Genomic DNA, 23,206 nt, shown 5'->3' on the forward strand with positions numbered 1-23,206 from the left:
AACATTTCTCTGGTACAAGCAAATTGACCCAAACTGCTGAAAGACCCAGGAGGGAAACAGAGGCTTAAGAGAATTCTAAAGGGTCTCCTCTCATAAGCAGGTGACCAGCAACTTGGGTTTGCTGGATGGACAAGAAACAGTAGGTGTTCTAGACACAGGCGCAGCTTGTGCAAAGGCACCGACATGGGAAAGACCTGGTGTGTGCAGGTATGGCACGTAGAAGAGAATTGCACAGAGGAGAATGGAGGGGGTCCCAGCAGGAGAGTTTGGCCAGACTGGATCTCAGGGCCTAGGGTACCAGGCTGCCGAGTGTGGACTTCACCAGGTGTCCAAACGCTAAGAGGAGGAGTGGAGTGGCTGACAGGTCTGGCATTTGGAGAGATGCCACCAACCCATGGTGAAGGGAAAGGGCAGAAAGTCCTGAGCAGAGTCTCTTGTGTGTCACAGTTTCACATAGGTCTCTCGGGTCAGTTTCAGAGTGGAAATGATGCACTCTGGATGGGGAGAGCAGTCAGGGGAAACGCTTTGGTGACACTGGGGTCAGTTTTCATCTCTGCCCAGCTTACCGAGTGACCTCAGAGAGAACACTGGCCCTCTCTGAGATGCAGCTGGGGGCTTCTGGTAAAGGGTCAGATGGACCCAACCCATTCTTCCCCCCACCCCACACTTCTACCCCTAATATCTCACCAAAATTAGAGGAAAATAAACCACCGATGCCTATTATCCAGAGAAGTAGACAAAGACAGAGTCAGGGCTTGGGCCACATGTGCTATGGAGAAGAGCCAAGCATAGGTCTTATAGAAGTATGTAGGTGGAGAAGCTAGGCCTCTGTACCTGCTGCCAGGCATGCCCTGAAGCAGGGGAAAAGGAATTCTCTCTTGAGAAACCAAGCAGCCCTGAGAAAAGACACCCGTCCCTCTTGCATTTGCTCCCCACCCCGTTTGCATGCAACCCACCACACCTCCAGCCCCAGCTTCTCAACTGCCAAAGATACCCTAGGTTCCTGCAGGGATTCTGCTGCAGCCCGAGGATTATGAGACATTGACTACCACCTCCCATCAAGGAAGACTGGCTGGACAGAGCCCACTTGTGCAGGCTCCTACTAGGACCACTAGCATATGACTCAGGCTAGGCCAGTGGGAGAGGAGAGGCTCTGAGACAGCCTCTGCCTCCCTGGAGGAGGTTAAGAAGCATTCAGCCTGGAGCTGGCTGGCGGCCACTGGGTGCCCACGAGAGGCCAGCCACTGATGAAGCCGGTATCGTGCAAGGGAAATGCAGAGCAGAAGGAACAAGGTTACTCACAGTATGATTGTGCTCCTGAATCAGCCTGCTCTACTTCTGGCCTTTCCAGGTTTGTGAGCCAATAAATCCCCTCTGTGAGAGGGGTTTCTGTTTCTAACATCCCAAATCCTCTTGATAATGATGCAGAGAGTAGGATGTTTTCAGTGGGAAGTAGGGAGTGGGATACAGGGGTCACGGGGGCACAGTTCCAGGCTGAGGAGCTGGCATTCTGGTTCTGTGGTTGGGAAGTTGGCAGTTGAACTGCATCAATAGCACCCAGGGAGGAGGCCAGGTACAGGTGGAGCTTTAGCATTCAAGTATCCACCAGGGAAGACACAGGATGTTGGACCTATAATCTCTGGCTTAGAGGACTTCCAGTAAGGCCCTATAGTGCTTACTTAGACAAGCTTACTTAGAAAGTGGCCCATTAAGAAAGAGAGAAGGAAGGAAATGTGTTTTCCCCTTCCGAGAGATGCCCCTTCTGAGAAACTGAGTAGAGGCTTCATAGGATCTCTGTGTTATTTCTTACAACTACATGAGAATCTACAATTATCTCAAAATTTATAATAATAATAATAATAGTAATAATAGTAATAATAATAATAATGAGAGATGCCCTTTCTACCTACAGACTGCAGTAAAAATAGCTTCAATCTGGGGTGGCCAGATGGCTCAGTTGGTTAGAGCATGAGCTCTGAACAGCAGGGCTGACGGTTCGATTCTCACGTGAGCCCATGAGCTGCGCCCTCCACAACTAGATTAAAGGACAACTACCTGGAGCTGATGGGCCTGGAGAAACACACTGTTCCCCAATGTTCCCCAACAAATTTTTTAAAGAAAAGTAGCTTCAATCCTTTTTCTGTAGTCTCATGGGATCATAAAAACTTAGGGTATTGAATACAGATTCTAAGCTGCCCAGTTTCCTAATGTGGTTCCACCACTTACTGGTTATGTGACCTTGGGTAATTTAAGCCAAATTTTTCTCACCCATAAAATGGGAATAAATATAGCACCTATGTAATAAGGTTATTTTGAGAATTAAGTAAAACAATACATGTTATGCTCTTAAAACAGTGGTTGGCACATAGTAAGTACACAGAAATATTAATTAGAGATCATTGTCATAATTCCACCCCAAGTTAAGGCCTGTACAAATAAAAACAGAGAAATAGGGTATTAAGTAGGAGACAATATTGGATCCCAAGACAAGCCTGACCCTCCAAGAAGATATTTTCTCCCCCAAACACCAAAAGAACTAAAAAGAAAATTATGAAAAGAGAGAAAAATTACTAATAAGATTTATCATTATGAGAGCCAAAATAAAAAATTCAATAGAAGAGTAGGATATCAAGTGCAAGAAAAAGGCCCAGAAAGTGAGTCTAAAAGGCAGGAGATAGAGAAAAGAGGAGACCTCGAATATCGTTCCAGGAGGTCCAATAGCCAGCACTTAGGAGCTCTAAAGGAGAGGACAGAGAGAGCACAGGGATGAAATGACCCGAGAAGTGACAGGGTTCCTAGGACTCACTTAATTGAAAGCATGGCTTCAACAACAAATGAATAATGACACACCTGAGGCACCTACTTGGAAATTTCAGAACTTCTAGGATAAAGTGAAGACCCTAAGGGCTTCGGGATGGTGGAACAGTTTACAGTCAAAGGAATGAGAATCAGTGTCCCAGTGGTGTCAGAAACCAACACTCCTGCCAGAGATCAGTGGAGCAGTGCCTTTAAAATGTGGTGGGAAATTCCTTTTCAACTTATATTTCTATTCCCAGCCTTACTATTCATCAGCAAGAGAGCAGAATAATGATATTTACAGACAGGCAAACATTTAGAAAACATTTTGTTCTGGTTGTCTGTTGTTGTATAACAAACTATACCCAAACTTAGCAACTCTTATCACATCGCATGACTTTGTGGGCCAGGAATTCTGGCATGGCTCAGCTGGGTGGTTTATCTGTGCTGCCTGGCGTCAATGGAGGTCCTCGGTGGTATTCAGGCCTAGCTTCACTCAAAAGCCTGGAACTACGATGTAGATAACTAGAAGGCCAGGCTCAGCTGGGACCCCATGGCATCTCCAGCAGCATTGGCAGCCTCGGAACTCCAAAGTAAATGTTCCAGCAAGCAAGGAAACAGGTCCTTGCATGACCTTCCCTCAGAGGTCACTTCCACCATATTGTATTAGTTGAAGCAGTCACAAACCTGTCCAGACTCCAGGGGAAGGGTGTGAACCACCTCTCAATGAGGAGTGTGCCAAAGAAGATACAGTCATGTTTTACATCTGTCATATCCACATTCCACGTACTTCATTACAGGCTCCTCCAGGATGTGCTCAAGCAAAATGAGGGCATAAACCAAAGAAAAGCAATAAATGGGACCTGAAAAGAGTGGTTCCGACTAAAAGAGTTGTGATTAGTCCTAGGGGCAACTTGTTGTGGGCCAAGAGAGCATTCACTCCAGGAGAGAGAAAGAGAAAGGATTCCAGGAGGGAGTTCCAGGACAGAAATGACAAAAGAGATGAAAAGAGCTATTGAAACAATAGAATATGAGGAAGAATTAAGTATATGAATGGAGAGCATTACTCAAGTGACAACATTAGGCAATTACTACCATAATAAAGAAACCAAAAAACAGTGTAAATGAACGGAAACTTAACTATAGTGCACCACTTGGATCTAAAAGGAACTATTTTACAGAGCCATAGTATCTAAGCACTATATCACCCAAAAAAGTGAAATAACTTTTGGGGTGGGGGGGTGGAGGAAGAGATATGGAGGTGTGTAAAAGAGCTAAATCTTTGGTTAGCCAGTCTACGAGTATAGCATCTAAGATTGATAAACAAAGAAATAGCTGTATAAACGTATTATCTGGAAATATGGGGTAACTACAAAAAAAAAAAAAAAAAAGCAGCCAAAAAGTTCAGTGTAACTAGCTGTGAGGAACAGGTCTGAAAGGAGGAAAAGTGGAGCAGGGACCACTCATGTAATTAGCATGTGCATGTATTCTTATGTGCATGTATTAATTTGTAAAATGCTAAACATTTAATATTTAAATATATTAAAATAAAGGGCAACTAGAGGGTCTTGCAATTCTTATCAAACCAGACTGGGCCAAACCAGACTGTAAAGATGCTCTCCTGGGAAGTCAGACAGTAACACTGGCCTTGAAGGGGTGACCAAGGACGCGGAATGTGAGATGGATGGTTGGAGCTAGAAGGGGGTCCCGAAGCTGTGGTGGCCTCTCCTACGCCCCAACTACCCCTGGCCTCAGGGGTTTCTTTCAGACAGTGAAGTAGTCCGCATAGCCCCCATGCTCTGATCAACTCCTGGGTTTGTTCCATTGCCTGAAATGGCTGGGAAGGCCAGAAGTCAAAGAAAAAGGAGTGTGCTTAATTGGCCATGAAGTGACTTTTTTATCAGGTGTATTATTTCCGGTGGGATAAATCACTAAATTTGGGCTGAGCTGTTCACTTCAAAAGCCTGAGTTTGACCCCTTAAGCTTCTCTCTCAGCTTTGCTCCCTGCACCATCAGGCCAGTTCATGTCACATTTGGTCTGGGTTGGGGTGTCTCCATCTGTCCTTGAGCCCCAGGACTGGCTCTTCCCAAGAAGCCCAATGATCTCTGCTTAGATTGAAAAATCTCCTTTCATTTGTACTTAAAGCCAGGGACCTTGGAACTAACCTGGTCCTAGGAGCACCTTTTCCACAGTTTCAAACCCAGCTAGAAGAGGTAAGTCCCTCTTGTCATTCACCAGCATGCATCTCTTCCTCTGGTACCAGACTGGCTCTGAAAGCCCAGGGAGGTGGCTCAGGATTGGCCTCAGAACATACATGGCCTTGATAACTCAGGTCCTTTGTCTTCCCCAGGACAGACCGTGGAGCTGAAAGTGCAGAACTGGTGCTCTCACACATGTGGGTGCAGTAAGAATTGGCAAAATATCATTGGAGGACAACTTAGTGACATAAGACATTTTAAATGCCCATCTCCATTGCCCAGTGGCTTTTCTTGTTTCTGAGAATACATCCTATAGACAGACTCCCTTAGGTACATAAGGACACCATCAAAATGTCCCAGCAAAGTCTGGCAATAACCCCAATGCCCATCAATGAATGATGACATATCTATACTGTGAATACTCTGAAGCCATTAAAAGAACGAGGCTGACAGACAGCGCTAACTCCAGGATAAGCCGTTAAGTCAACTAAAGAGGATAGGGAAGTCTCTGTATAGGAAACCACCATTGTGTAAAAAATTAGGAGATATATGTACAAATGAGCTTCTGCATGCTGCATAGACTGTTCTGGAATGATACACAAGAAGCAAGAGAACTAAAGACTACATGGATAGCAAGATGATTTACCTTTTGGTGTGTATCCATTTGAATTGTTTGGATCTTTTGCATGTACATGAAAGCCTGTTTTAGAAACAATACTTTTTTTATATTTATTGGGGTGACAATTGTTAGTAAAATTACATAGATTTCAGGTGTACAATTCTGTATTACATCATCTATAAATCCCACTGTGTGTTCACCACCCAGAGTCAGTTCTCTTTCCATCACCATATATTTGATCCCCTTACCCTCATCTCCCATCCCCCATCCCTCTTACCCTCTGGGAACCACTAAACTATTGTCTGTGTCTATGAGCTTTTGTTTCTCATTTGTTTGTCTTATTCTTTTGTTGTTTTTGGTTTATATACCACATATCAGTGAAATCATATGGTTCTCTGCTTTTTCTATCTGACTTATTTCACTTAGCATTATATTCTCAAGATCCATCCATGTTGTCACAAATGTTCCTATATAATCTTTTCTTACCACCAAATAGTATTCCATTGTGTATATATACCACAACTTCTTTATCCATTCATCTATCGAAGGACATTTTGGTTGTTTCCATGTCTTGGCCACCGTAAACAAAGCTGCAATGAACATTGGGGCATACGTGTCTTTATGGATAAATGTTTTCAGATTTTTGGGGTAGATACCCAGGAGAGGGATTGCTGGGTCATATGGCAATTCTATTTGTAATTTTTTGAGGAACCGCCACACTGCCTTCCATAATGGCTGCACCAGTCTGCATTCCCACCAACAGTGTGAGGGTTCCTTTTTCTCCACAGCCTCTCCAACACTTGTTACTATTTGTCTTGTTGATGATAGCCATTCTGACTGGGGTGAGGTGATATCTCATTGTGGTTTTGATTTGCATTTCTCTGATTATTAGCGCGGTTGAGCATTTTTTCATATGTCTATTTGCCATTGGTATGTCCTCTTTGGAGAAATGTCTCTTCAGGTCCTCTGCCCATTTTTCAATTGGGTTGTCTGTTTTTTTGTTGTTGAGTTGCATGAGTTCCTTGTATATTTTGGATATGAGCCCCTTATCGGAGGCACTGTTTGTAAAAATTTTCTCCCATTCAGTTGGTTTTCTCTTTATTTTGTCGATGGTTTCTTTTGCTGTGCAGAAGCTTTTAAGTTTCATATAGTCCCATTCGTTTATTTTAGCTTTTACTTCCATTGCCTCTGGAGTCAAATTCATAAAATGCTCTTTGAACCCAAAGTCCATAAGTTTAGTACCTATGTTTTCTTCTATGCAGTTTATTGTGTCAGGTCTTATGCTTAAGTCTTTGATCCATTTTGAATTAATTTTGGTACATGGTGACAGATAGCAGTCCAGTTTCATTCTTTTGCACGTGGCTATCCAATACTCCCAGTGCCATTTATTGAAGAGTCTGTGTTTTCCTCCATTGTATGTTTTTAGCTTCTTTGTCACAAATTATCTGTCCATATTTATGTGGTTTTATTTCTGGGTTCTCAATTCTATTCCATTAGCATACGTATCTGTTTTTCTGCCAATACCATGCTGTTTTGATAATTGTAACCCTGTAGTACAAGCTAAAGTCAGGAAGTGTGATACCTCCAGCATTGTTCTTTTTTCTTAAGATTGCTTTGGCTATTTGGGGTCTTTTGTGGTTCAAAACAAATCTGATGATTTTTTGTTCTAGTTCTTTAAAAAATGCCATTGGGATTTTGATGGGGATTGCACTAAAACTGTATATTGCTTTGGGTAATATGGCCATTTTAACTATGTTGATTCTTCCAATCAATGAGCATGGAATGCTTTTCCATTTCTTTGTGTCTTCTTCAATTTCTTTTAAAAATGTCTTATAGTTTTCAGCATATAGGTCTTTCACATCCTTGGTTAAGTTTATTCCTGGGTATTTTATTCTTTTTGGTGCAATTGCAAAAGGAATTGTTTTTTCTATTACTTTTCCTGAGATTTCACTGTTATTATATAGGAAGGCAATGGACTTTTGTACGTTGATTTTGTAGCCAGCAACTTTACTGTATTCGTTGAATGTTTCTATTAGCTTTTTGGTGGCATCTTTAGGGTTTTCTATATGTAGCATCATGTCATCTGCAAAGAGTGACAATTTATCTTCTTCATTCCCAATTTGGATGCCTTTTATTTCTTTCTCTTGCCTGATTGCTCTGGCAAGGACTTCCAACACTATGTTGAAAAGCAGAGGTGATCGGGGACAGCCCTGTCGTGTTCCTGAATGTAGAGCAAGGGGCTTCATCTTTTCACCATTAATTATGAGATTAGCTGAGGGTTTGTCATATATGGCCTTTATTATGTTAAGGTATTTTCCTTCTATTCCTATTTGATTAAGTGTTTTAACCATAAATGGACGTTGTATCTTGTCAGATGCTTTTTCTGCATCAATTGATATAATCATATGATTTTTGTCCTTTATTTTGTTTATCTGATGTATCACATTGATGGATTTGCGGATGTTGAACCATCCTTGTGCCCCAGGAATGAACCCAACTTGCTCGTGATGAATAATCTTTTTAGTACATTGTTGTATTCGATTTGCTAGAATTTTGTTTAGGATTTTTGCATCTGTATTCATCAGAGATATTGGTCTGTAGTTTTCTTTTTTTGTGTTGTCCTTACCAGGTTTTTGTATCAGGGTAATGTTGGCCTCATAAAATGAGTTAGGGAGTACTGTCTCTTCTTCAATTTTTGGAAGAATTTGAGCAGGATTGATATTAGATCCTCTTTGAAGGTTTGGTAGAATTCACTAGTGAAGCCATCTGGTCCCAGAGTTTTGCTTTTGGGAAGGTTTTAGATGACTGGTTCAATTTCGTTACTAGTGATCGGTCTGTTTAGATTTTCCAGTTCTTCATGGTTCAGCCTAGGAAGGCTATATCTTTCTAAGAAGTTGTCCATTTCTTCTAGGTTATTGAATTTGGTGGCATATAGTCCTTCATGGTGTTCTTGGATGATCCTTTGTATTTCTGTGGTGTCTGTGATAACTTCCCCTTTTTCATTTCTGAATTTGTCAATTAGTGTCTTCTCTCTTTTTATCTTAGTGAGTCTAGTCAAGGATTTGTCAATTTTGTTAATCTTTTCAAAGAACCAGCTCTTTGTCATATTAATTTTTTCTATTGTCCTTTTGTTCTCTATTTCATTTAGTTCTACTCTGATTTTTGTTATTTCCTTTCTTCTGCTGACCTTGGGTTTCACTTGTTCTTCTTTTTCTAGGCCTTTAAGGTGTAACATGAGGTTATTTATTTGGGATATTTCTTGTTTCTTGAGATTGGCCTGTAATGATATAAATTTCACTCTTCAAACTGCTTTCGCTGCATCCCAAAAATTTTGGTAGGATGTATTTTCATTGTAATTTGTTTCTATGTATCTTTTGATCTCTCCTCTAATTTCTTCTTTGACCCAGTTGTTCTTTAAAAGTATGTTGTTTAATCTCCATGTATTTGTGTTTTTTCCTGTTTTCTTTTTGCAGTTGATATCCAATTTCAAAGCCTTGTGATCAGATAATATGCTTGGTATGATTTCAGTCTTCTTAAATTTGCTGAGGCTGATTTTGTGTCCCAACATATGGTCTATCCTTGAGAATGTTCCATGTACACTAGAAAAGAATGTATAGTCTGATGTTTTAGGATGAAGTGCTCTTTATATGTCAGTTATGTCCATTTATCTGATGTGTCATTTAAGGCTGCTATTTTGTTACTTGTTTTCTGTTTGGATGATCTATCCATAGCTGTCAATGATGTATTTAAGTCCCCTAGTATAATTGTGTTTTGTTCAATTTCTCCCTTTAGTTCTGTTAGTAGTTGCTTGGTATATTTCGGTGCTCCCTGATTGGGGGCATAATTATTGATGATTGTTATGTCCTCTTGTTGTATAGTCCCCTTTACCATTATGAAATGTCCATCTTTGTCTCTTGGTACCCTTTTCAGCCTGAAGTCTGTTTCATCTCATATCAGTATCGGTACATCTGATTTTCTCTGGATACCATTTGTTTGGAGTGTCAATTCCACCCTTTCACTTTGAGTCTATGCTTGTCCTTGTAGCTGAGATGTGTCTCATGCAGACAGCATATGGTTCTCATTGACAATTTGTTTGAATATATTCTCTGTTCCCTTCTCTCTTTCTTCTCCTTCTGGTATGCCCATTATTCTTATATTGCTCTTTTTGATGGAGTCAGAAAGCTCTTGTAGAGTTCTTTCATTGCTTTTAAGTCTCAAGTCTCTCCTTCCATCCCTGTCATTTCCAGGTTTCTATCTTCGATGTCACTGATTCTTTCCTCCATCTGGTCAACTCCACTACCTAAGCTGGCTATTTCATTCTTAATGTCTTCTGTTGAGTTCTTAATCTCCAGAAATTCTGTTTGGTTCTTTCTTAAAATTTTAATCTCTTTCATAAAATGCTCATGTTGTTCTTTCATTGTGTTTCTGAGTTCATTGAACTGCCTCTCTGTGTTTTCTTGCATCTTGTTGAGTTTTTTCAGAACTGCAACCTTGAATTCTCTGTCATTTAAGTCACATATTTCCATATCTTTAAGTTCCTTTACGCTAGACTTTTCACTTTCTTTCTGAGCTGTCTTGTTGCCTTGGTTATTCATGGCAATTAATGATTTATTATTTCTCTTCCTTGACACTTACGGGAGTGGCTTCTGCAACTGGTTGATAGGAGGAGGTCTTTCTTTTGTTTTCCAGTACTTGGTAGAATGTTTTATTTTCTCTCTGACTGCAGACTTTTTTCTCTCCCTCACACGGTACTGCTATGTTTTCTCTGCACTATTCCAGCTTCTCACACAATGGGGGGATTCCCTGGGAGACGGGTTTCTCCTCTGTTAATACTTCGGCTGGGTCACAGGGCGCAGTGTCCGTGTGGGTATGCGGAGAGCTTTTGAAGTTCCAAAGCTCTTCCTACACCAGATTCAGAGCCCGTGTGTTTCAGCAGTTCTGTTTACTCCTGCAGGGAGACACCCAGATAGGTGGGGACAGGGGTGGGGTGAGTTGTGAGAGGTGGCCCAGAGCAATGGCGGTGACCACCACCACAGCCAGTCCTGCTTCCACAGCTCCCTCCCCTTTGCCGGAACTAGTTGGGCTGCGAATCTGTGTCTGCGATCCACAGTTCTCAGAACAGCAAATATTCTGTTCTTTTGATCTTACACTGCTACTGTTCCATTCTAGCACCGGGCAGGTGGGGACGGGGCAAGCTCTGGGAGGGTAGGGAGGGGGCAGCTAGTCTCAGTGCCTAAGGCTTCCGTTCTCTGCTCGGCAGTGAGCGCTTAAACCACCGTTTTCAGCCTTCTTCCCTCAGTCTTTTCTCCGAGGTCTCTGCTGTGAGCGTTGGGTTCAGCTGTGTTATATGTTGTCCCCTCAACCCTTGGGCCATACACGGAGCCCTAGCAGTCCAAGTTCTTCCCTCTCCCGCAACTGTGGTAGTTCAGGGATGCAGCGAGCTCGGAGCACTGACCTAGGTCTGCGTCCTGCGCCCGCGCGGCTCCGTCTCCACACTTTGCCTTTCCCTCCTCTCCCACTCGTGCCATTCACCCCTTTAGGTGAATTCAGTAGTGGGCCTCTTCATCTTGCCTGTCTGCTGTGCAGGGAGTCCTTTGTGGAGTTATAGTTGTTCGATTAGTTGTAAATTCCAGGGGAGATTTACAGAGGCTCACCTCACACCGCCATTTTGATGGCACATTCAGAAACAATATTTTTTTAATCAACAAGGGCACAGAGGGGTTTCACAGAGAAGGGGTTGAAGGATTGGGGAGGTTACAGTGGCTCAATCATCCTGGCAGTTTGAGGAAAAAGTAAGAAAGCATGAAACAGCTTAGTGGACTTCGGAGCCTGTCCAAGTGCAGTAAGGCTGAGGCATGAAGGGTAAGGAGGGAAATGAAGCCAGAATACAAATTGGGGCAGGCTGTGATGGCCTTGAGTGCTAAGCCACAGAGTTTGGTTTCTGTCTGGTAGACAGCAGGGAGTGGGCAAAAGCTGATAACCAGCTCAGAAAGATGACTGTTGTAAGCAGGGGTTGGTGGGAAGAGGGGGTCTCACTTGAGGCAAGGAAGATTTGTCACAATGAAGCAAGAGAAAGTGACACCACCTCAATGAAGATAGCTGACATGGAGATGGAGAGAAGGGTACAGATCAAAAAACAACTCTGAGGTGTTGGTGAAGTCTGAGGAAGAAGTGAGATCAGAGGTAGAACCATTAACCAAGAGAGGCTACACTTGGAGAATAGGGAGAGAGGGAGAGACATGGTGTGTGTGGGAGAGAGAGTAAGGAGGGTTAAAAGGATGGGGAGGGAGGGATACACACTGGGGTTCAATCACTTGGCCATGTTTTTTGCTTTAAAAAAAGCAAAAAATATGTCAGGAAGAAACAAAGGGAAATTTGCTATTTTCAAGAGAACTCTGGCCTATATATGGACTTACTCTACTGATAGATTTACAGTGAGAGGTTCAACTTTAGAGAAAACTGATGTTAATATAATGTCGGGTTAAATGTGGGCCATGGAGCAGACAGCCTGTGTTCAAATTCAACTCAGGGACTTAAACAGATATTTACACACCCATGTTCACACTTCCCAGCTGTGTGAACTTGAGCAACTGTCTTAATCTCTCTGGGTCTTAGTTTACTTTTAACAATCTACCTCATAAGATACTTGTGAGAATTTAATATTAATATATGTAAAGGACTGAGAACAGTATCTGACATATGGTAAGTACTCAAAAATATAGCTTTATTATTATTATTTATGGATATTATGATTACTATTCCCACCTCAAGTACAAACTAAAAGAAATGACATGTCCCATTACTTTAATAAACAACTGAAACTCTCCCTGCCCTTTCTCCTGCCCTGCCTCCCTTGGGGAACTTAGAGACTTTTTCATCCATATAGTCTGACCTCTCAATTCTGGCCCCAAGCTCATAAATCATGGCATCCCACCTTTGACCTCCCCTCTGAGCCTTCTTCCTTTGGCAATGACTCTCTTTATATGTATAGACTGATAGTTGATTGAATAGATGATGGAGTGAGAGAAGAATGTAAAAGATGGATGGACAGATGAGCAGATATGATGACTAGATGGATGAATGGGAAGGTAATACCATAGTAAGAAAATAGATGGATGGAAGGATAAATGATTGAATGGATGAAGTGATGGAAAGATAAAAATGGGGATGGAAGAATGGACAGATAGATAGATGAATGGAAGGAAAGATGAATGGATGGATGAATGGATAGATGGATGATGGATGGAAGGAAGAATGGGTAGGTGGACAAATGGACAGGTAAATGGAAGAATGGATGGATGGACAGATGGAAGGAAGGATGGAAGAATGGATGGCTTATGAACTGATATGTGGACATATGGATAGATGACAGCCCCAGAACAACATCCCAGAGTGCAAAATTTCTCATTATGCCAAAAGAGATGAGGTTATTCCCCCTACTGTCAGCAGCTTCAACTGATGACAAACTGAACACTGCTGGCAGATGGGCAAACCAGAGCTCCTTGGCACAGGAGATCCAGGGAAAGTTTCCTGAGCACCTGCTGTACACAAGGCCTAGTGCTGGACTACCTTGGTTGTCCATTCAGATGCTTGGTCCTCATCACAGAACCTGTTCCTAGTGCTTAGCCAGTGTTCACTCAGACAGTTGTTTTAAAGTCCTTGTCTAGTAAGTCTGAAGTCTGTATTTGTTCAGGGATTTTTTTTGGAGATTTATTTTTTCCTTTGAATGGGACACGTTTTCCTGTTTCTTTGTACACAAATGATCTTTTGTTGAAAATTCAGTATCATATAAAATAGCTGTTTCTCTTAGTCTTTGCATGCTGGCTTCATGCTGGGAAGGCCTTCACTAATTAGTGAAGTATGAAGGCTTAAGATCTCCTCAGGACTTTTATGGGTATTTTTCTTCCTTGGACCTATATGTGTGCTTTTCACGCATGGACCCAATTCTCCTGTATACACGGCTGCTTTAAAGTGTCTTAATTTTTTTTAAAGTCTCTCCTCTGTTTCTTCTTGGGGACTTAACTGGTTATGTTGTATTCCTCTACCTGTAATCGCTTGCCCTAGGTGTCTGCAGATTTGTAGTCTACTCTTGGTTTTCACAAGCCATGCCCACTGCTTCCTGTAGTTTCCCTGAGACTGAGATTCCAGCTGCTTTTGACTGTTTGAACTCTGAGCTAAGCACTACGGAGACCAATCCCTTAGGCACCCCTAAGACAGACTAGAATATTGCAAATTTGGTCTCTCTGTTCTCTCTGTTTTGTGGAAGGGAACTGGGGCCTGGGCAGCACCAGGGAGTGGGTAGGGCAAGGGTAACTAAAAATGCCATAAAATTGTCTACCATTTTAAATGTACATTTTCTTGATTGGGCATTTCCTTGGTTTCTGTAACTCTTTGACTGATTTCCAGAGCTACTATTAAGTTATTTTGTCAGTGTCTAGTTGTTTATTCAGTGCTTCCAGTCCATCATCTTGCTGATGACATTCCTCCATTCATATATTTTTAAGATCTAACCATGTAGTTTCATGTACATCTAATCAGGGTTTCTAACCACTGCAGAGTATTCTCAAGCATGCTATCCAATAAAAACACAATATAAGCCATGCCTATTAGTTTAAATTACTTAGTATTCACATTAAAAAAGTAAAAGGAAATGGGTAAAATTAATTTTAATAATATATTTTATCTGACTCAATATATCCAAACTACTTTCACGTCAACACATAACCAATATAAACAATTATTAATGGGATATTTTACATTCTTTTTTTAGTAGTAAGTCCCCAAAATCCGGTGCGTATTTTATACTTACAGCACATCTCAATTAGGACAAATCACATTTCAAGTGCTCAATGTACTTACTCGTTCCCCTACTGACAGCCACTTGCTTTGTCCCAAATACCTCACTAAACAATCCAACAGTAATATGCACACATGTGTCTCCTCGAAGACTAGTGCAAGCAGTCACTTCTCTCAGGTATACCCCCAAGGGAGGGATAGCTTGCTCATATTCAAGTCACCTGCATTTATCAGCTCCTCTACAGTGTGGCTCTGCCCGTCCCACTTCCAACACACACAAACGTATCACCAACTCCTCATCCCTCCAATCTCTGGCATTACTCACCTTTGTAATGTTTGTCAATAGGATGGTTGTAAAAGATGATGCCTCCTTGTTACTTTGATTTTCATTTCTCTAATTACTAATGAGTTTGTGCCTAGCTACCTTTTAAAGAATTTTTCCAACCTAAACAAGCATTAAAAACAGACTAGCTAGGGGCAGCCAGTTAGCTCAGTTGGTTAGAGCATGAGCTCTTAACAACAAGGTTGCAGGTTCAATCTCCTCACGGGCCACTGTGAGCTGTGCCCTCCACAACTAGATTGAAACAATGACTTGACTTGGAGCTGATGGAGAAATACACTTAAAGAAAAAAACAACAACAACAGACTAGCTAAATAAGTTACACTGCATCACTGAGTGGACTGTTACAGAGCTGTTAAAAAGAAAGGAGAAACGTGCACACACGACTAAGATAAATCACTAAGTGGGGAAATCAAGCTGCAGAACAGAACAAACCAGGAGGAATCCTGACACAGATGTAAACAGACAAATGCACATATGCAGAAGGTCCACAGCTATTACAGTACCCATCACTGCAGGAGGTGAATTACAGAGCATTTCGCACTTACTATGCCTAAGTGATTTCCAATAATTATGTGCACAACTTCTCTTTTTTCTTCTTTTTTTTAATTAAAATTTATTAGGGTGAAAATCATTCATAAAGTTACATTGATTTCAGGTGTACAATTCTGTAATACATCATCTATATATCACATTGTGTGTATGCAAAAATTTTCAATCAGAGTAAAGAAATTAATATACAAGACATATATTCTCGGATTACCAACCCCCATCAAAAAAAAAGTTTCCTGTCTCAAAAACAGGCCCCCCTAGCACCATCTCCTGCCCTCTCTTACTCTCCAGCCCCCAGTTCAGGAATCTTGTACACAGAGAAAAGTCTGAGTTCTGAGTTGTTACTCTACATGTAGGAAGCTGGGATTGCAGCCCAACAATCCCTGTTCTCGAGGCAGAGAAGCAGAGCAGGGAGGGCTCAGTGAGCAGGGCCTTTGGGCCACCAGCTCTCATCCCACCCCTATACCATGGCTGTGTGGCCTCTGGCACTTCTCCTCCCCTCTTTCAGCCTTCCAGTCCTTACCTGGACAGTGGGACTAGTAATTACTATCTCACTTGCAAAGATATTGGGGAATTGAATGAGGGGTGTATACCTCCCCCCCTTGGAAGGAAACATTCCTTAACCTTTAGGAGTGACCCTGAGGGCTGATCCCCTGCGGGTTCTTTTTGCCCACAGCCCACAGCCCTCTAGGGCCATATTCAGCACTACGCCCACTCTGCCAGTAATTCACTATCAGACCTGAACCCTCTCTGTACATCAATTTACCCATCTGCAAAAAAGGGATGAGAATAATATCTGTCTGATAGGATTATTGTGAAGACTACATGCTTTTAGAGCTATGAAGAGATTAGAACACCCGGCATACTTGTTACTATGATTTCTCCAGCTCCCCAAACATGACACCATGACTTCATTCTTGAAATGTATATTTGTTGAGTATCTACCAGTTCAGGCACTGCTCCAGGAACTTCCCTCTTCAGTCACTCCAGACCATAGAAACTAAGAAAAATGAAAATGAAGAGGAGGAGGGAGAGGAGGTAGGAGGAGATATTATTAACCCCAGAGAAAACCCTGTTACAAAAGAAAGATAACCATAGTTACTACATCACTCAGCTATAACTGCTGTTTGTATCAGTTTATAATAATATAAACTCTGAACAAGAATTAATCACTAAATGGAGAGGATGAAAGGAGAGGAGGACAAGGACATGGGTGAGGACAAAAACAAAAGATAGTCTCAACGAGCAGACACCCTCTGTGTTCTCCATTATTGTGGGAGGGCTTCCACAGCTGCGCCACTGAAGGAGACTCACGGTGTGGCCTTGGTTCCCAGGAGCTAATCAGCAGGCAGGTTTGGGGACATCTGAACCAGCAAACCTTAAAGCTGGTCCGGACACACCAGAAGCCCAACCCCCACATCCACCAGAAGGGGCAAGCCAGGCTGAAGACTGGAAAGATTCATGCAAGGCCACACCAGGAGCTAGTTGCAGAACCAGGCATAAACTCACTTCTCTGATCCCTGGTCCAGTGCTCTTTTCTTTGGCCCCCTGACTCACTCCCAGGTGTGAGACTGATTAAATAAATCATGGGGCACAAAAACAATGGAATATCTTGCTGCCTAAAGACAGTGAAGTGATACTAGTCATGTGGTTTGGGGCCTCTTGGGCCCCTATTACCCCATCTGGAGAATGGGGATATAGTAGTACATACCTCGTAGGGGCTTAGGAGCAAAAACATGGGTTTATCTACATAAATACATTTATGTAGATAAACTGGTTAAGAGAGCATTGGCCCACGAAAAGGTTAGGGGTCTGCGTTACCACCATCTTCCCCTCTACTTAGAAGAGACAACCTCTGTGGTACAATGCCAAGTGTAAAAGGCAACATAGAAAAGTAAGTACACACCCTGCACAGCAGACAGGCAAGACGAAGAGGCTCACTACTGAATTCACCTAAAGGTGGGCGAGTTGCGCGCGCAGGGGACAAGGGAAGGGAGAAGTGCGGAGACGGAGCCCCGCGGGTACAGGCCACAGACCTAGCTCAGTGCTCCGAGCTCGCTGCATCCCTGGAACTACCACAGCTGTAAGAGAGGGAGGAACTTGGACTGCTAGGGCTCCGTTTATGGCCCAAGGGACTGAGGGGACAGCATACAACACAGTTGAACCCAACACTCACAGCAGAGACCTCGGAACAAAGACTGAGGGAAGAAGGCTGAAAACGGTGGTTTAAGCCATCACTCCCAAGCAGAGAACGGAAGCCTTAGGCACTGAGACTAGCCGCCCCCTCCCTTCCTCACAGAGCTCGCCCCACCCCCACCTGCCTGGTACTAGAAGCAGAACAGTAGCAGTGTCAGATCAAAAGAACAGTATATTTGCAGTTCTAAGAACTGTTGTCCGCAGACACAGATTCACAGCCCAACTAGTTCCGGCAAAGGGGAGGGAGCTGTGGAAGCAGAACCGGCTTGTGGTGGTGGTTGCCGCCACTGCTCTGGGCCACCTCTCACAACTCACCCCGCTCCTGTCCCCACCTATCTGGGTGGATCCCTGCAGGAGTAAACAGAACTGCTGAAACACACGGGCTCTGAATCTGGTGTAGGAAGAGCTTTGGAACTTCAAAAGCTCTCCGCATACCCACACGGACACTGCGCCCTGTGACCCAGCCGAAGTATTAACAGAGGAGAAACCCGTCTCCCAGGGAATCCCCCCATTGTGTGAAAAGCTGGAATAGTGCAGAGAAAACATAGCAGTACCGTGTGAGGGAGAGAAAAAAGTCTGCAGTCAGAGAGACAATAAAACATTCTACCAAGTACTGGAAAACAAAAGAAAGACCTCCTTCTATCAACCAGTTGCAGAAGCCACTCCTGTAGATGTCAAGGAAGAGAAATAATAAATCATTAATTGCCATGAATAACCAAGGCAACAAGACAGCTCAGAAAGAAAGTGAAAAGTCTAGCGTAAAGGAACTTAAAGATATGGAAATATGTGACTTAAATGACAGAGAATTCAAGGTTGCAGTTCTGAAAAAACTCAACAAGATGCAAGAAAACACGAGAGGCAGTTCAATGAACTCAGAAACACAATGAAAGAACAACATGAGCATTTTATGAAAGAGATTAAAATTTTAAGAAACAACCAAATAGAATTTCTGGAGATTAAGAACTCAACAGAAGGCATTAAAAATGAAATAGCCAGCTTAGGTAGAGGAGTTGACCAGATGGAGGAAAGAATAAGTGACATCAAACATAGAAACCTGGAAATTACACAGATGGAAGAAGAAAGAGACTTGAGACGTAAAAGAAATGAAAGAACTCAACAAGAACTTTCAGAGTCCATCAGAAAGAGTGATATAAGAATAATGGGCATACCAGAAGGAGCAGAAAGGGAGAAGGGAACAGAGAATATATTCAAACAAATTGTCGATGAAAACTTCCCAAACTTGTGGACAGAAATGGATCCTCGAATCCAAGAAGCAAATAGAGCACCTAATTACCTCAATCTGAACAGGCCTTCTCCAAGGCACATTGTATTGAAGCTGTCTCAGATCAATGACAAAGAAAGAATCCTCAAGGCAGCCAGGGAAAAGAAGACGGTAACTTACAAAGGAAAGCCCATTAGATTATCATCAGATTTTTCAGCAGAAACTCTACAAGCCAGGAGGGAGTGGAACCAAATATTCAAACTATTGAAAGAGAGAAATTATGAGCCAAGAATAATATATCCAGCAAAGATATCCTTTAGATATGAAGGAGGAATAAAGACCTTTCCAGACATACAGAAGCTGAGGGAATTTTCTAATACACGACCTGCACTACAAGAAATACTAAAGGAGGCTATTCGACCACCATCAACAGGGACAATTTGTGGCAACCAAAACATAAAAAGGGGAGAGTAAAGGCCTGAATCAGAACATGGGAATGGAGAAACTAAGCATGCTGAAGAAAATGGAATACTCTAAATATCAAACTTTCTTTTACATAAACTTAAGGGTAACCACTCAAAAAAATACCAGAACTGAAATATATACTGTAATAAAAGAAGAAACAGAGGGAAACATCATAGAATACCACCACACAGAAATAATAGACAACAACAAAAGGGAAATAAACAATGGAGACACAGCCCTATCAGAAAACTAAAGATAGAATGACAGGAAATCCTCACATATCAATAATCACCCTAAATGTAAATGGACTGAACTCACCAAGAAAAAGGCACAGAGTAGCAGATTGGATCAAAAAACTAAACCCAACCATATGCTGTCTCCAAGAGACACATCTCAGCTGCAAGGACAAGCATAGACTCAAAGTGAAAGGGTGGAAATGACACTCCAAGCAAATGGTACCCAGAGAAAATCAGGTGTAGCCATAATGATATCAGACTTCAGGGTGAAAAAGGTAACAAGAGACAAAGATGGACATTTCATTATGGTAAAGGGGACTAACAAAAAGAAGACATAACAGTCATCAATATTTATGCCCCCAATCAGGGAGCATCGAAATATACTAAGCAACTACTAACAGAATTAAAGGGAGAAATTGAACAAAACACAATTATACTAGGGGACTTAAATACATCATTGACAGCTATGGATAGATCATCCAAACAGAAAATAAATAACGAAATAGTAGCCCTAAATGACACATTAGATGAAATGGACATAATTGACATTTATAGAGCACTTCATCCTAAAACATCAGACTATACATTCTTTTCTAGTGTACATGGAACATTCTCAAGGATAGACCATATATTGGGACATAAAATCAGTCTCAGCAAATTTAAGAAGATTGAAATCATACCAAGCATATTCTCTGATCACAAGGCTTTGAAATTGGATATCAACTGCAAAAAGAAAGTGGGAAAAAACACACAAATACATGGAGATTAAACAACATACTTTTAAAGAATGACTGGGTCAAAGAAGAAGTTAGAGGAGAGATCAAAAGATACATAGAAACAAATGACAATGAAAATACATCCTGACAAAATTTTTAGGATTAACCAAAGGCAGTTTTAAGAGGGAAATTTATCTCATTACAGGCCTATCTCAAGAAACAAGAAAACTCCCAAATAAATAACCTCATGTTACACCTTAAAGAACTAGAAAAAGAAGAACAAGTAAAACCCAAGGTCAGCAGAAGAAAGGAAATAACAAAAATTAGAGCAGAACTAAATGAAATAGAGAACAAAAAGACAATAGAAAAATTAATGTGACAAAGAGCTGGTTCTTTGAAAAGATTAACAAAATTGACAAACCCTTGGCTAGACTTACTAAGATAAAAAGAGAGAAGACACTGATTAACAAAATCAGAAACGTAAAAGGGGAAGTTATCACGGACACCACAGAAATACAAAGGATCATCCAAGAATACTATGAAGGACTATATGCCACCAAATTCAACAACCTAGAAGAAATGGACAAGTTCTTAGAAACATATAGCCTTCCAAGGCTGAACCATGAAGAACTGGAAAATCTAAACAGACCGATCACCAGTAACAAAATTGAATCAGTCATCCAAAACCTTCCCAAAAGCAAAAGTCCGGGACCAGATGGCTTCACTAGTGAATTCTACCAAACCTTCAAAGAGGATCTAATACCAATTCTGCACAAACTCTTCCAAAAAATTGAAGAAGAGACAGTACTGCCTAACTCATTTTATGAGGCCAACATTACCCTGATACCAAAACCTGGTAAGGACAGCACAAAAAAAGAAAACTACAGACCAATATCTCTCATGAATACCGATGCAAAAAACCTAAACAAAATTCTAGCAAATCGAATACAACAATGCATTAAAAAGATTATTCATCACGACCAAGTGGGGTTCATCCCCGGGGCACAAGGATGGTTCAACATCAAAATCCATCAATGTGATACATCACATAAACAAAATAAAGGACAAAAATCATATGATTATATCAATTGATGCAGAAAAAGCATTTGACAAGATACAACATCCATTTATGATTAAAACACTTAATAAAATGGGTATAGAAGGAAAATACCTTAACATAATAAAGGCCATATATGACAAGCCCTCTGCTAATCTCATAATTAATGGAGAAAACTGAAGCCCTTTGCTCTACGTTCAGGAACACGACAGGGATGTCCCCTATCACCTCTGCTTTTCAACATAGTGTTGGAAGTCCTTGCCAGAGCAATCAGGCAAGAGAAAGAAATAAAAGGCATCCAAATTGGGAATGAAGAAGTTAAATTATCACTCTTTGCAGATGACATGATGCTATATATAGAAAACCCTAAAGACTCCACCAAAAAGCTATTAGAAACAATCAACGAATACAGTAAAGTTGCCGGCTACAAAATCAACGCACAAAAGTCCATTGCCTTCCTATATACTAACAATGAAATCTCAGAAAAAGAAATACAAAAACAATTACTTTTGAAATTGCAGCAAAAAGAATAAAATACCTAGGAATAAACTTAACCAAGGATGTGAAAGACCTATATGCTGAAAACTATAAGACATTTTTGAAAGAAATTGAAGAAGACACAAAGAAATGGAAAGACATTCCATGCTCATGGATTGGAAGAATCAACATAGTTAAAATGGCCATATTACCCAAAGCAATATACAGATTCAATGCAATCCCCATCAAAATCCCAATGGCATATTTTAAAGAAATAGAACAAAAATCATCAGATTTGTTTGGAACCACAAAAGACCCCGAATAGCCAAAGCAATCTTAAGAAAAAGAACAATAATGGAGGTATCACACTTCCTGACTTTGGCTTGTACTACAGGGCTACAATAATCAAAACAGCATGGTATTGGCAGAAAACAGACACATAGACCAATGGAATAGAATTGAGAACCCAGAAATAAAACCACATAAATATGGACAGATAATTTTTGACAAAGAAGCTAAAACATACAATGGAGCAAAGACAGCCTCTTCAATAAATGGTGCTGGGAGAATTGGATAGCCACGTGCAAAAGAATGAAACTGGACTGCTATTTGTCACCATGTACCAAAGTTAATTCAAAATGGATCAAAGACTTAAGCATAAGACCTGACACAATAAACTGCATAGAAGAAAACATAGGTACTAAACTTATGGACCTTGGGTTCCAAGAGCATTTTATGAACTTGACTCCAAAGGCAATGGAAGTAAAAGCTAAAATAAACGAATGGGACTATATGAAACTTAAAAGCTTCTGCACAGCAAAAGAAACCATTGACAAAATAAAGAGGCCACCAACTGAATGGGAGAAGATTTTTGCAAACAGTGCCTCCGATAAGGGCTAATATCCAGAATATACAAGGAACTCATGCAACTCAACAACAAAAAACAAACAACCCAATTGAAAAATGGGCAGAGGACTTGAAGAGACATTTCTCCAAAGAGGACATACAAATGGCAAATAGACATATGAAAAATGCTCAACATCACTAATCATCAGAGAAATGCAAATCAAAACCACAATGAGATATCACCTCACCCCAGTCAGAATGGCTATCATCAACAAGACAAATAGTAACAAATGTTGGAGGCTGTGGAGAAAAAGGAACCCTCATACACTGTTGGTGGGAATGCAGACTGGTGCAGCCGTTATGGAAGGCAGTGTGGAGGTTCCTCAAAGAATTACGAATAGAATTGCCATATGACCCAGCAATCCCTCTCCTGGGTATCTACCCAAAAATCTGAAAACATTTAGAGATAAAGACACGTGTGCTCCAATGTTCATTGCAGCTTTGTTTACGTGGCCAAGACATGGAAACAACCAAAATGTCCTTCGATAGATGAATGGATAAAGAAGTTGTGGTATATATACACAATGGAATACTATTCGGCAGTAAGAAAAGATGATATAGGAACATTTGTGACAACATGGATGGATCTTGAGAGAGTAATGCTGAGCGAAACAAGTCAGACAGAAAAA

This window comes from Rhinolophus sinicus, linkage group LG09 (genome assembly GCF_036562045.2).
Source record: "Rhinolophus sinicus isolate RSC01 linkage group LG09, ASM3656204v1, whole genome shotgun sequence".
Classification (NCBI taxonomy): Eukaryota; Metazoa; Chordata; class Mammalia; order Chiroptera; family Rhinolophidae; genus Rhinolophus; species Rhinolophus sinicus.